Here is a 12,692-nt window from a genome sequence, read left to right as displayed (position 1 = left end):
TATTTTTATCCAAAAATAAAATATATATAATTTTTTCTAAGTTTATAAAACTTATATAGATCTGAAAAAATTATAAAAATAATTACTTGGGTCGAATTAGTAATTATTATATAATTAAATTCTATTATTATGTAATTCGAAGGTAAATTAAGAATAAATATAAAATAATAAAAAAATATTTTTTTTAATATTTTCTACAGGTTATTAGACTGATAGAAACTCATAAAAATTATAAAAATAATTTTTTGGGCTAATTTAGTAATTATGTAGAATTAAACTTGTTTTGTGAATAAATTAAGAGTAAAAACAAAAATAAATAAAAAAATATAATTAAAACATTTTCTTAAATTTTTCTACTGATCTATATGATTAACTAAGACTATAAAAATTATGTATATAATTTTTAGATATTTAATTAATTATTTAGACATTTTTGGATAATGTTTGATTAATAAAACACTATTATTTTTGAAGTAATTTATGTATTTATTTAAAGGTAATTATATTTAATATATATAAGATATACTAAGATATAATAACTAAATATTAAATAATACTTAGGTTATATTATCACGTATATAATTATTAAGTACATTAATAATTCGTTGTGTGTATACATCTATAACGTGAAGATTATAATTAAAAGATAACGTGCACTTTATACGAACCTCACCGCTACTTATGGCCTAGGGTGGTCCTTGTTGCCTTATGAGAACCGCTTGTGGATTTCGAATGCCATGACTTAGATTCTGGTCAAGAATCCTGGGCGCCCGGTAACAACAGATCTGTTGGTTGAATGTGGGTTAATACACTAAACAATAAACTTAAGTATGATTAACCAAAGTGTAATTAACCAAAGAATATGTTTTGATGATGACACATACATATGCATAAGTGATGACTGACATCTTAACATAAAACACGCAAGGTCACTAATCCATACTTTATCTTGCAAACGACCAAGTCAAACATAGGATTAAGAATGAAATTAAAAGTTCAGGAAAACACATGGTTGAGGTACGGTCGACCGCATAGTCAACCGTGAAACCCCAAACTGAATTGCAACGTAGTTTTGTGAAACAAGTTGCACGGTCGCCACCACGGTCAACCGCAGTGCGATTGCAGTTTCTTCTGTCACCATTTTTGACCAAATAAAGTTTGACTAGTTCCCGACATCTATAATTCATGAAACCTTTCTCAACATACTTAGAATAGATGCCTTCTCCATACTCAATTGAGTTTTGGTCGTAAAAACACTATTTGTGATTAATTACGCCTAATGACATCTTAATGACAAATTAACCAAGATTAGGCATAACACATAAGTGTTAATCAACAACTTGTGATCTTAATTCTTATCTAGATATCCTTAGTATGATCATCAAGTACCAACACACTTAAGCCAATATCACTAGAATAATAGTTGCTATTAGAAATGACTTAGCGATTAATTAAGGCTAAATGAAGAACCATGCTCTCAAGATTAAACTATAAATGACTTGTAATCCTAAAACATACTTAGATACATTTAGGATGGTCACGAAGTCCCAACTAGAAATTGCTCTTCCCTTGTGCATGTGTTGGACATTAATGTGTGCTTACACATTAATCATGTAATGTGTTATATTGCACATTAAACTTATTAAGTGCTTGAATTATAAGTTGTGCAAGTATCTATATGATTGATCCTAGAATAACTATCTCTTGCTATGTGAGTATTATTTGCTACTTCCTAATAATGCTTAATACTAATAAACTTGTCAACTTGATTAATATGTTTGCCATGTGCTCATTAGTTAGGATTCAAGTAACTAACCTACTCCAATAGATTAAGTGTAAAATGGTTCACAATGAAACTATAGTCAATTGTCTATTTGGTCTAGTCTAAGTAACTAAGTGTGATTGCTTATTAAAGAATAACTTAACCTTAATGTCTATACATACTTCATGATTATCTTATAGAAACATTATTCAATTATTCCCTAAATAAACTCAAATGAAACATGACTTGTGATTAATTGGAACTAGGAAGTTAATGATATAGTGACTAGCCTTTAGAATTGAACCAAGAGCATTAATGTGACTAACTAAGTCTTGAACAGACTGAAATTTCCCTAAATATCAATCAAGACACTTCTCCAAGAATGTTGGGTTTGCCACTTTTGGAATGATTAGTCACTTTCATGCAATAAGACCAAATCTCACACACTTAATGCATATAGTACTTGTATAGGATGTTTGGTTTCTTTTGCAGGTGCTAGAAGGAGTAAAGGTGCCAAAATGTGGTGTTCAAATCTTAGTCAACCGGCTATACAACGGATGCCAATTTTGGACTGGAGCACCCACGGTCGCACCACGGTCGACCGTGCAGGCAACCGTGTGTCAACGGCTATTTTTTGAATCCCACTATAAAAGGCAAACATTTAAGAGCATTTGAAGCTGACCCTCTTGCAGATTTCGAAGGCTTATCTCCAGTGATCACAAGTGCATCAACTACTACTCAAATGTGATCAAGCAAGAGAAGATTCTATGATCTTATAGATATAGAATTGGGTTGTTGTAAACTTACTAATCAGAATCATTTATCTTGTGAGTTTACTTAATGTAATGTGTGTCTTAGTATTGTGTTAGGATCATCATTGCAGAGTGTATAAGTCTTGTAACTTCAATTAGTGGAAGCATAGGCTAGCTTAGTGATCTACTTCCTTAAAGGGACTTAGGAAGTTGATTAATCTTATTTGGAGATTAATACCTGTCCATGGTGAAGACAAGTTGATCTAAGTTGGAGTTTATCTTTCAAAGGGATAGAAAGGTTAAGTTTGTTGTCTACTAATGAAGATTGAAGACTTGTAAATCGGATCTCCATCGGGTTTGGAGAAAAGTGCTTAGTGAAGCAACAAATTCCGATTAGTGTAATCGGGGAGTGGATTAAGGTGGATTAGTGTTGAGTCCCCAAAATAATTAAGGATTTAATTATGACAAAACTGTAATTTATTTGCACTAAAATGTTATGTGCAGCCAGCACAAGTTTGTTTATATATAGACAGCAAATATTGCTGTGTCTAGTGTTTAGTATGCTGCCTAGTCTACCAGCACAAGGTAGAGTGTATTCTTCTAATCAGCACATGATGAGTACCCAGCAATTCAAGAATATCAAGTGACTCAGCATAAGAAGAACCAGTAAACCTGGTAAGCAGCATACAACACAAGACAGCCATGCTCCATTATAAGCATGGTGGTTTTCTGAGTGGTCTACATCAATTATACTATTCAACAGAAGTCAAAGACAAAGTTGAATAGGAAAGGACACGCGTCGGTGGCTGACAAGTAACCTTACAAGACCACGTGGGAATGCAGAAGTTTAACATATGTGCAGACATGTGTTATACTTTGTCAATGCCTAGGGAACACAACATTTTATTTGTTTAAACAAATAGTGGTGCCAAACCGAATTGGGGTGTTCCTGCAAATAGCTACCAAAGAGGAAAGAGGAGAGCACGCTCTCTGATACCGTTGTCCCCACAAGTACAGACATCTTATGTACCAGTGGACAATAGAACCATTACACGGTTAATAGGACTACTATAAATTATTGTATCCACTATTGTAACAATTAGTGGTGTGGGTTTATTTATTTAGAGTCTAAAACGTGTAATAGCTTTAAGTTTATCCTCATAGCTATACCTAGGTAAATTTGTATCAACCAACTATCATTCCACCAAGGATAGTTGTAATTCTTTGTGATTTAATCAATAAAGAATAACAGTTGAAAAATTACCTTTGACTCTATTTACATTACATGCTTGAATACTAAACCGTGTTTAATTGGTTAGTTAATTAAAAGAAATTGTATTCACCCCCCTCTACAATGCTCCTGTTGTTAATCAAGGGACCAACAACTGGTATCAGAGCTTCAGCCTTGATAATTTAATATGTTGGATCTGAATTCGCTCATGGCTGCATACTCAAATACAGCTTACCTTGAAAATGGCTCATCCAATAGACCACCCAAATTTGATGAAGATGAGTATAAAACTTGGAAGGCAAGGTTCATGCTTCACCTGGAGTGTATTGACCCACTTATGCATGGTATTGCCACAGATGGTCCATTTGTCCCGACTGAGACTATTGATAGCATCCCAGCCACTGCTGACACTCCTGCTGTTCCTGGTAGAGAGGTTATTCTCACTCCAGCCAGATGGGATGCTGAGGACAAATGTCGTGTTGGACTTGACCCTAAGATCAGAACTCTGTTAGCTATAACTTTACCTAACCACCTGTTCAAACTGATTAAGGAAAAGTTGAATGCTAAGGTTATGTTAGACTATCTAGATGTCACTTATGAAGGCATGGATGAGGTTAGGCAGAACAAGATTATTGCTTTGAAAAGAGAGTATGAAATGTTCTTTGCTTATAATAATGAGACCCTTAAGCAAACCTTCATTAGGTTTAACTCCTTAGTTGCTGACCTGCTTACTTTAAAAATCACATATACTGATTTTGAACAAGTAAACAAATTCATTGACTCACTGCCTACTAAATGGAAACCTGTCACTGACCCCTTAAGAACCACCCAGACCTTAAAGAACTTTAACATGTCCTCTCTCTATGGTACACTTTGGAACCATGAGAAGGCAGAAGCTAAACTTGAACTTAATTTAAAAGAAAACTTTAAGTCTGCCCCCACCATCTCAAAATCTTCAAAAACTGATGATACTGCTTTTATTTCTGCTGCTAAAAAGAAAGCTCAAAAAGCTTTACTGGTTCAAAAGTTGATGGCAGAAGATGAGTCAGCTGAAGATGAGGTGGATAGTGGTACTGGGTCTGAAGAAAGCAGTGATGATGAAGATGATGTGGAAGGGTTTGCTGAAGGTATGGCTTTGCTGGCTAGGTAGTTCAAAAGGTTCAATCGCATTACCCAGGGAGTAAGAAACCAAGTGCTAGGTATATCAGCAAATCTGTCAAGGGTCCTAAATTTGAGTGTTACAATTGTGGGAAGGTTGGACATTTTGTTGCTGAATGCATGTCCAGGAAACCTTCATCATCACATGCTAACTCCTTCTCAAAATCTGATAAGTACAAGAACAAGTACAAAGCTATGAAGGCTCAGATGAAGGAAAGTGCAAAGGCTGATAAGAAGGGAAAGAAGCCAGACAAGGTTCTAGTTGCTGAGCATCATGATTGGGATGAAACCAGCTCTTCTTCATCTTCTGACAGTGATACTGATGATGATGATGCTGGTTATGCTTCTGGTAAAAAGCTGTGTTTAATGGCCAAGGAGGTCGAGGAGTCTGATGAGGATGATAATGGTAGTGTGTTTTTGGCTGATATGAGGGAAGCTGATCGGAAAAAGGATTCACCTCAATGGAAATCTGAAATGTTGTATAAGGTTGATAATTTTCGAACTTATACTGATGATGAAAAAGCTGAAATGTTTGACTACCTAAGAGTTGATTTATGTAGAGGCAGTAAACGTGAAGAAGTTTTGAAAAATGATAACAAATTTTTAACTGATAAACTTAAAAGCAAAACTGATGAAATTAAGATCTTGAAGGATGAAATTTCAAAACTTGAAAAATAAAATTTTGCTTTAAAGTCTCTTCACGTTGAGGCAGCAGATGTTAAGAATCAGCTAAACGACCTCAAAAAAGTTGTTACTTCATGGTGTACATCTGCTCAACGCACAGCTAAGTGTGTAAATGAGCAGGTGCCTGCCCAAGTTGAGGCTTTCTTTGCTGGTGACTATGCTGATGCTGCTGCTCTTGCAGAAGTTACTTACATGGACCTCATTCTTGAAACAGATCCTGAAGCTGTCTTGCCAAATACCTTTGCCAAGATAGTTAAGGGTAAAAAGGTCTTAACAAATAAGTTTGTCAGACCTACTGTGACCCCACCACCGTCCATGAAAGAAATTTTGGAGGATGAAGTAAAAGCTAAGGAAACCAGTACTTCAATTGATGAAACTACTGATCCCTCTAGCATCTACTATATGATTCCAAAGGAAAGACGCATTAAAAGGGAAATCACTGAAAACAATCAAAGAAAGTTAAAATCAATTGATTTCCCTTCGTGTTCTAACTCCACCAATGCTGAGCCAGCTGATGAAAATTGTACTGGTAAACCAGTAGCTGATGACAAGCCAGCAAAACGTAATACTGGAAAGTCAAAGGCATTAATCAAGATTCACAAGAATCGACCAGCATCAGCTGACGGGTCAGTAACTTCCCACACTGATTCATCGAACAAAGGCAAAGCAGTATACCATGATTATGGTACTGGTTCTAAAAGGAAAGCTGCCCTTAAGGGAAAAGCTAAAGTGAACCAAATTGTGGAATCAAGTACTGGGTCATCTATCACTGAGATAATGACTGTCAAGCTTGACGAGCTCATAGCTGCCATATCTGAAAGTAGACCCGATCTTACTGCACCCATTTACTCAGCGTATGACCGGTCACCGATACCAAACGTGAGAAAATGCTACAAATGTGGCAGCAAGTTTCACTTAGCCAACCGGTGTACTTTAACCCTAACCCCATCTGCTGCTGCCTCTTCAAGCAAACCAGCAGACAGGAAGAGATCATCAAAGATGACCCTTCCAGAACCCATCCTTGGATGAGTTCCCAAAAAGAACTAATCTCTTAGCTACTGTGTAGGGCATTCAAAACAAGCAAATCTGGTATCTCGATAGTGGTTGTTCAAGACATATGACCGGATGTAAGTCCCTGCTGATGGACTATCAAGAAAAGGATGGTTCAGTTGTATTATATGGAGATAATTCATTGGGTTACACAAAGGGTTTTGGTACTTGATAATGCTAAAAACGAACATATATTTCATAGCATTATTCCTCAAGAAAGACAAGCTTTTAGTTGCAATTGTTCTATTTACAAGTGATATTCGTTTAAATAATAAAAGGTGAAGACAAAAGACAGATTCGACGAATTGAAGACGCAAACGACCAAAAAGCTCAAAAGAACAAAAGACAATCAAAGAGGTTCCAATTATTGATAAGAAACGTCTCGAAATCACAAGAGTACAAGATTCAAAACGCAAAGTACAAAATATAAAATTGTACGCAAGGACGTTCGAAAATCCGGAACCGGGACCAGAGTCAACTCTTTAAGTTATTTCCATTTGGGATTTAGTTTTTCCTGTAAGCTTTAATATTTTTAGACACCTTTTACTATGTATCAATTATCATTCCAATTAGTAATTTCAATTTGCGATTATAATTTTAAGTTAGTTGTAGTAATAAGGTTAGGTTAGTCAAGTATTTTTAAGTTTTTATAAGTTTCTTTTATTTTTCCGTCATTTTTTTCAACCATTTTTTTTTTCTTTTTCGACCTTTTGCGACGAACTCTTTTTCTTTCTCATTTCTCGCCATTCTAGTTTTTAGGACTTAGAATTTTTTCTACTTCTTATCTAAAATTTCTTAAAATTACGAAAATTTATTTTAAGTGGTTAAATTGATAGACATCAAAATTTTCTGGTTCGTAGTAATAGTTGGATTTGTACGTGGACCGGGTTATTGGAGCCAAACAGTCCTCAATTATATTGAGACCAAACGAATCCTGCCCCTCTGCTGCATCTTTTGGCTATTCAAAACGTGGGCAAAATCAGAAAAGTCTATTGGTTGGATAACTTATTATAATTTTTCTTTCCTTTTAAAAACTAATAGGATATTCAGTGAATGCACCGAGCAAGACGTTCATCACCTTTTGTACGTTCACCGCCTGTAACTAGATCAAGACATTTAGCAAATATAACCGCCGTTGATTTTTCTTTAGAATCGTCATCCAGTCAACCAAGTACTTCAGTTCAAATTTCCGATAATCCATTTTTTGACCCCAACATCACAATTGAGAATCCGGAGAATATTCAGGAACGGTACGTAGATCCTGAACCATTAAACTTTCCTCCGGAGCCACCAATCATTCAAACAGAGATTGTTGAGGAACGAACCATTAAATCAGAATCATCTAGTGATACCGATTCAACAAATTCAATTATGGAGAATCTGGAACCTTTAAGTATGGAAGACCGAATGAGAGCTAAACGCACTGGCCAAGGTCACGCAATTACTCATCCAGACATTAATGCGCCAGATTATGAAATCAAAGGACAAATTCTACACATGGTGACTAATCAATGCCAATTTAGTGGTACGCCGAAGGAAGATCCAAATAAACATCTACGTACCTTTAATAGGATCTGCACACTATTTAAAATCCGAGAAGTGGAGGATGAACAGATATATCTCATGTTATTTCCCTGGACTTTAAAGGGAGAAGCCAAAGATTGGTTGGAATCGTTACCTGAAGGGGCGATTGATACATGGGACGTTTTAGTTGACAAATTTCTTAAACAATTCTTTCCTGCATCTAAAGCCGTAAGACTTCAAGCAGGAATTGTTACGTTCACACAGAAACCAAATGAAACTCTATATGAGGCGTGGACAAGATATGGAAAGTTGTTAAGAGGATGTCCGCAACATGGTTTAGACACCTGTCAAATAGTACAAATATTCTACCAAGGATGCGACATCACTACAAGAAAAGACATAGATATAGCAGCTGGTGGTTCTATTATGAAGAAAACCGAAACTGATGCTTACAAAATTATTGATAATACTGCTTCCCACTCACATGAGTGGCACCAAGAAAAAGATATCGTTAGATCATCTAAAGCAGCTAGAGCCGATTCTAGCCATGACTTAGATTCCATTTCCGCAAAGATAGATGATGTGGAGAGACAAATGGAAAAGATGACTAAAGATATTCACTCAATACGAATTAGTTGTGAGCAGTGTGGAGGACCACATTTGACAAAAGATTGTCTCAGTATTGAATTAACAATGGAACAAAGAGAGAATATTTCATACATAAACCAAAGGCCTGGAAATAATTATCAGAATAATTATCAACCGCCAAGACCGATTTACAATCAAAACCAGAATTATAACCGAAATATTCCATACAACAACCAACAAGGTCCTAGCAATCAACAAGTATCCAATAATACTTATAATCAGCAAAGACCTAATTTTCAAAACAAACCACCACAACAAACCGATGATAAAAAGCCGAATTTAGAAGATATGATGACGAAGCTAGTTGAAACTCAAACGCAGTTTTTCACATCTCAAAAACAAACTAATGAACAAAATGCTCAAGCATTTAGAAATCAACAAGCTTCTATTCAAAATCTGGAACAAGAAGTAAGTAACCTAGCAAGGTTAATAGGTGAAAGAAAACCGGGAAGTTTACCGAGCGATACAAATGCTAACCCCAGAAATGAAACAGCTAAAGCCATTACCACAAGAAGTGGTACAACACTTAAACCACCTGAAATACCTGTAACTTCTGATGAAACTATTCCTACTCCACAAGAACCACAACCTGATCAAGATAAGGAAAAAGAACCGGTAGTTGAAAAGGTTAATAAAAATAACACAGTTAAGGATAAACCTTATGTTAAACCATACCAACCACCACTTCCTTACCCAAGTAAAATGAAGAAAGAAAAACTTGAAGCCGAGCAATCCAAATTTTTGGATATGTTTAAACAGATAAATGTAAATCTTCCTTTCATTGATGTGATTTCAGGAATGCCAAGATATGCTAAATTCTTGAAAGATCTAATCTCAAATAGAAAGAAAATGGAAGAACTCTCGACTGTTACTATGAATGCTAATTGTTCAGCAGTGCTGTTGAATAAGATACCAGAAAAATTATCTGATCCAGGAAGTTTCACAATTCCATGTTTTCTGGGTAGTCTTAGTTCAATAGAAGCATTGGCAGACTTAGGTGCTAGTATAAATCTAATGCCGTATTCACTATACTCTAAACTAGACCTTGAAGAATTGAAACCAACAAGAATAAGCATACAACTAGCCGATAGATCAATAAAATATCCTAGAGGGATAATGGAGAACATGCTAGTTAAAGTTGGTACTTTAGTATTTCCAGTAGATTTTGTTGTTTTAGACATGGAAGAAGATTCTCAAGTTCCTCTCATATTAGGAAGACCATTCTTAAACACGGCTAAAGCAATGATAGACGTGTTCGGTAAGAAACTGACCCTAAGTATAGAGGATGAGAGTGTTACCTTTTCAGTTGATAGAGCAATGCAACAACCACAATCTGCAGATGATACATGTTATTATATTCAAACTATAGATGCACATGCAGAATTATTAGAAGAATTTCCAGAATTACAAGGAACAGGAGAATGTTCTTTAGGAGAAGGTAATGAACCAATTGATGAAGCTGAAATGTTAGCTACACTTATAGCTAATGGATATGAACCAACAACAGAAGAAATTCAAATGCTAAAAGAAGAAGACAGATATCGATATAAATCATCGATAGAAGAACCTCCGAAATTAGAGTTAAAGCCACTTCCAAACCATTTGGAATACGCTTATTTACATGGTGAATCTGAATTACCTGTAATAATATCGTCTTCTCTTACTGAAAATGAGAAATCACAACTCATTTCTGTGTTAAAAGCTCATAAACCAGCCATTGCATGGAAGATTCATGATATTAAAGGAATAAGTCCTTCGTATTGCACACATAAAATCCTTATGGAAGAAGGTCATAAAACGTATGTGCAACGCCAACGAAGACTAAATCCTAATATGCAAGATGTAGTTAAGAAAGAGATTATTAAACTGCTGGATGCAGGTTTAATTTATCCAATCTCTGATAGTCCATGGGTAAGCCCAGTTCAATGCGTACCTAAGAAGGGTGGCATGACTGTCATCACAAATGAGAAAAATGAGCTTATTCCTACTAGGACTGTAACAGGATGGCGTGTATGTATTGATTATAGAAAATTAAATGACGCCACCAGAAAAGATCACTTTCCCTTACCTTTCATTGATCAAATGTTGGAAAGATTAGCCGGAAATAGTTACTATTGTTTTCTAGATGGATTTTCCGGATATTTTCAAATTCCAATAGCACCCGAGGATCAAGAGAAAACAACATTCACGTGCCCTTATGGTACTTTTGCTTACAAACGCATGCCATTTGGACTTTGTAACGCCCCTGCAACCTTTCAAAGGTGTATGATGGCGATTTTTCACGACATGATAGAAAAATGCATGGAAGTATTCATGGATGACTTTTCAGTCTTCGGTGATACATTTAAATCATGTCTAGTTAATCTGGAACGAATGCTAATTAGATGCGAAAAATCAAATCTAGTACTTAATTGGGAGAAATGCCATTTCATGGTTAAAGAAGGCATCGTTCTTGGACATAAAATTTCAAAAGAAGGAATTGAAGTGGATAGAGCTAAAGTAGATGTAATTGCTAAACTTCCACATCCCACCAATGTTAGAGGAGTTAGGAGTTTTCTAGGGCATGCCAGTTTTTACCGACGTTTCATAAAAGATTTTTCTAAAATTGCCACTCCTATGAATAAACTCCTAGAAAAGGATGCTCCATTCATCTTTTCAGATGAGTGTATCAAATCTTTTAATATTCTTAAAGAGAAACTCACTAATGCACCGATCATGATAACACCAAATTGGAATCTACCATTTGAACTAATGTGCGATGCAAGTGATTTTGCAATGGGAGCCATTTCAGGACAAAGGATTGAAAAACGATTTCAACCTATATATTATGCTAGTAAGACGTTACAAGGAGCATAAACAAACTATACAACTACTGAAAAAGAACTCCTTGCTATTGTCTTTGCTTTTGACAAATTTCGATCATATCTCGTTCTAGCAAAAACGGTGGTCTATACCGACCATTCTGCTCTTAGATACCTATTTTCAAAACAAGATGCTAAACCAAGATTAATCCGTTGGATCTTACTCTTACAAGAGTTTGATATTGAAATCCGAGATAAAAGAGGAGCAGAAAATCTCGCCGCTGATCATCTTTCTCGTCTTGAAAATCCCGAATTAGAAGTTCTAAATGAATCGGCCATACAAGACAACTTTCCTGATGAATATCTATTGAAGATAGATTATAAAGAAATCCCATGGTTTGCAGACTATGCAAACTACTTAGTTTGTGGATTCCTTGAAAAAGGATTATCGTACCAAAGACGAAAGAAATTCTTCAGTGATATAAAACACTATTTCTGGGAAGATCCACATCTGTTTAAAAGTTGTCCCGATGGAATAATACGCCGATGTGTATTTGGAGATGAAGCTAGTAAAATTTTAAACCATTGTCACACAGGACCAACAGGAGGGCATTATGGGCCTCAACTAACAGCAAGAAAAGTTTATGAAGCTGGATTCTATTGGCCTACAATTTACAAAGACGCACACCTTCTTTGCAAATCCTGTGATGCATGTCAAAGGGCCGGAAAAATAAGTCAACGTGATGAAATGCCACAAAATGTCATCCAAGTATGTGAAGTATTTGACATTTGGGGTATTGACTTTATGGGTCCATTTCCAAAATCTCATAATAATCTATATATACTCGTAGCCATTGATTATGTATCTAAATGGGCGGAAGCACAAGCTCTCCCAACTAACGATGCACGAGTTGTAGTCAACTTTTTAAAATGTCTTTTTGCAAGGTTTGGAACACCGAAAGCTTTAATAAGTGATCGGGGTACTCATTTCTGTAATAATCAACTTGAGAAAGTTCTTAAAAGATATGGAGTAACTCATAAAATCTCCACCGCATATCATCCACAAACAAGTGGACAAGTTG

This window comes from Rutidosis leptorrhynchoides, chromosome 11, assembly GCF_046630445.1.
Source record: "Rutidosis leptorrhynchoides isolate AG116_Rl617_1_P2 chromosome 11, CSIRO_AGI_Rlap_v1, whole genome shotgun sequence".
In the NCBI taxonomy this organism is placed as follows: Eukaryota; Viridiplantae; Streptophyta; class Magnoliopsida; order Asterales; family Asteraceae; genus Rutidosis; species Rutidosis leptorrhynchoides.
This window is presented reverse-complemented; position numbering follows the sequence as displayed.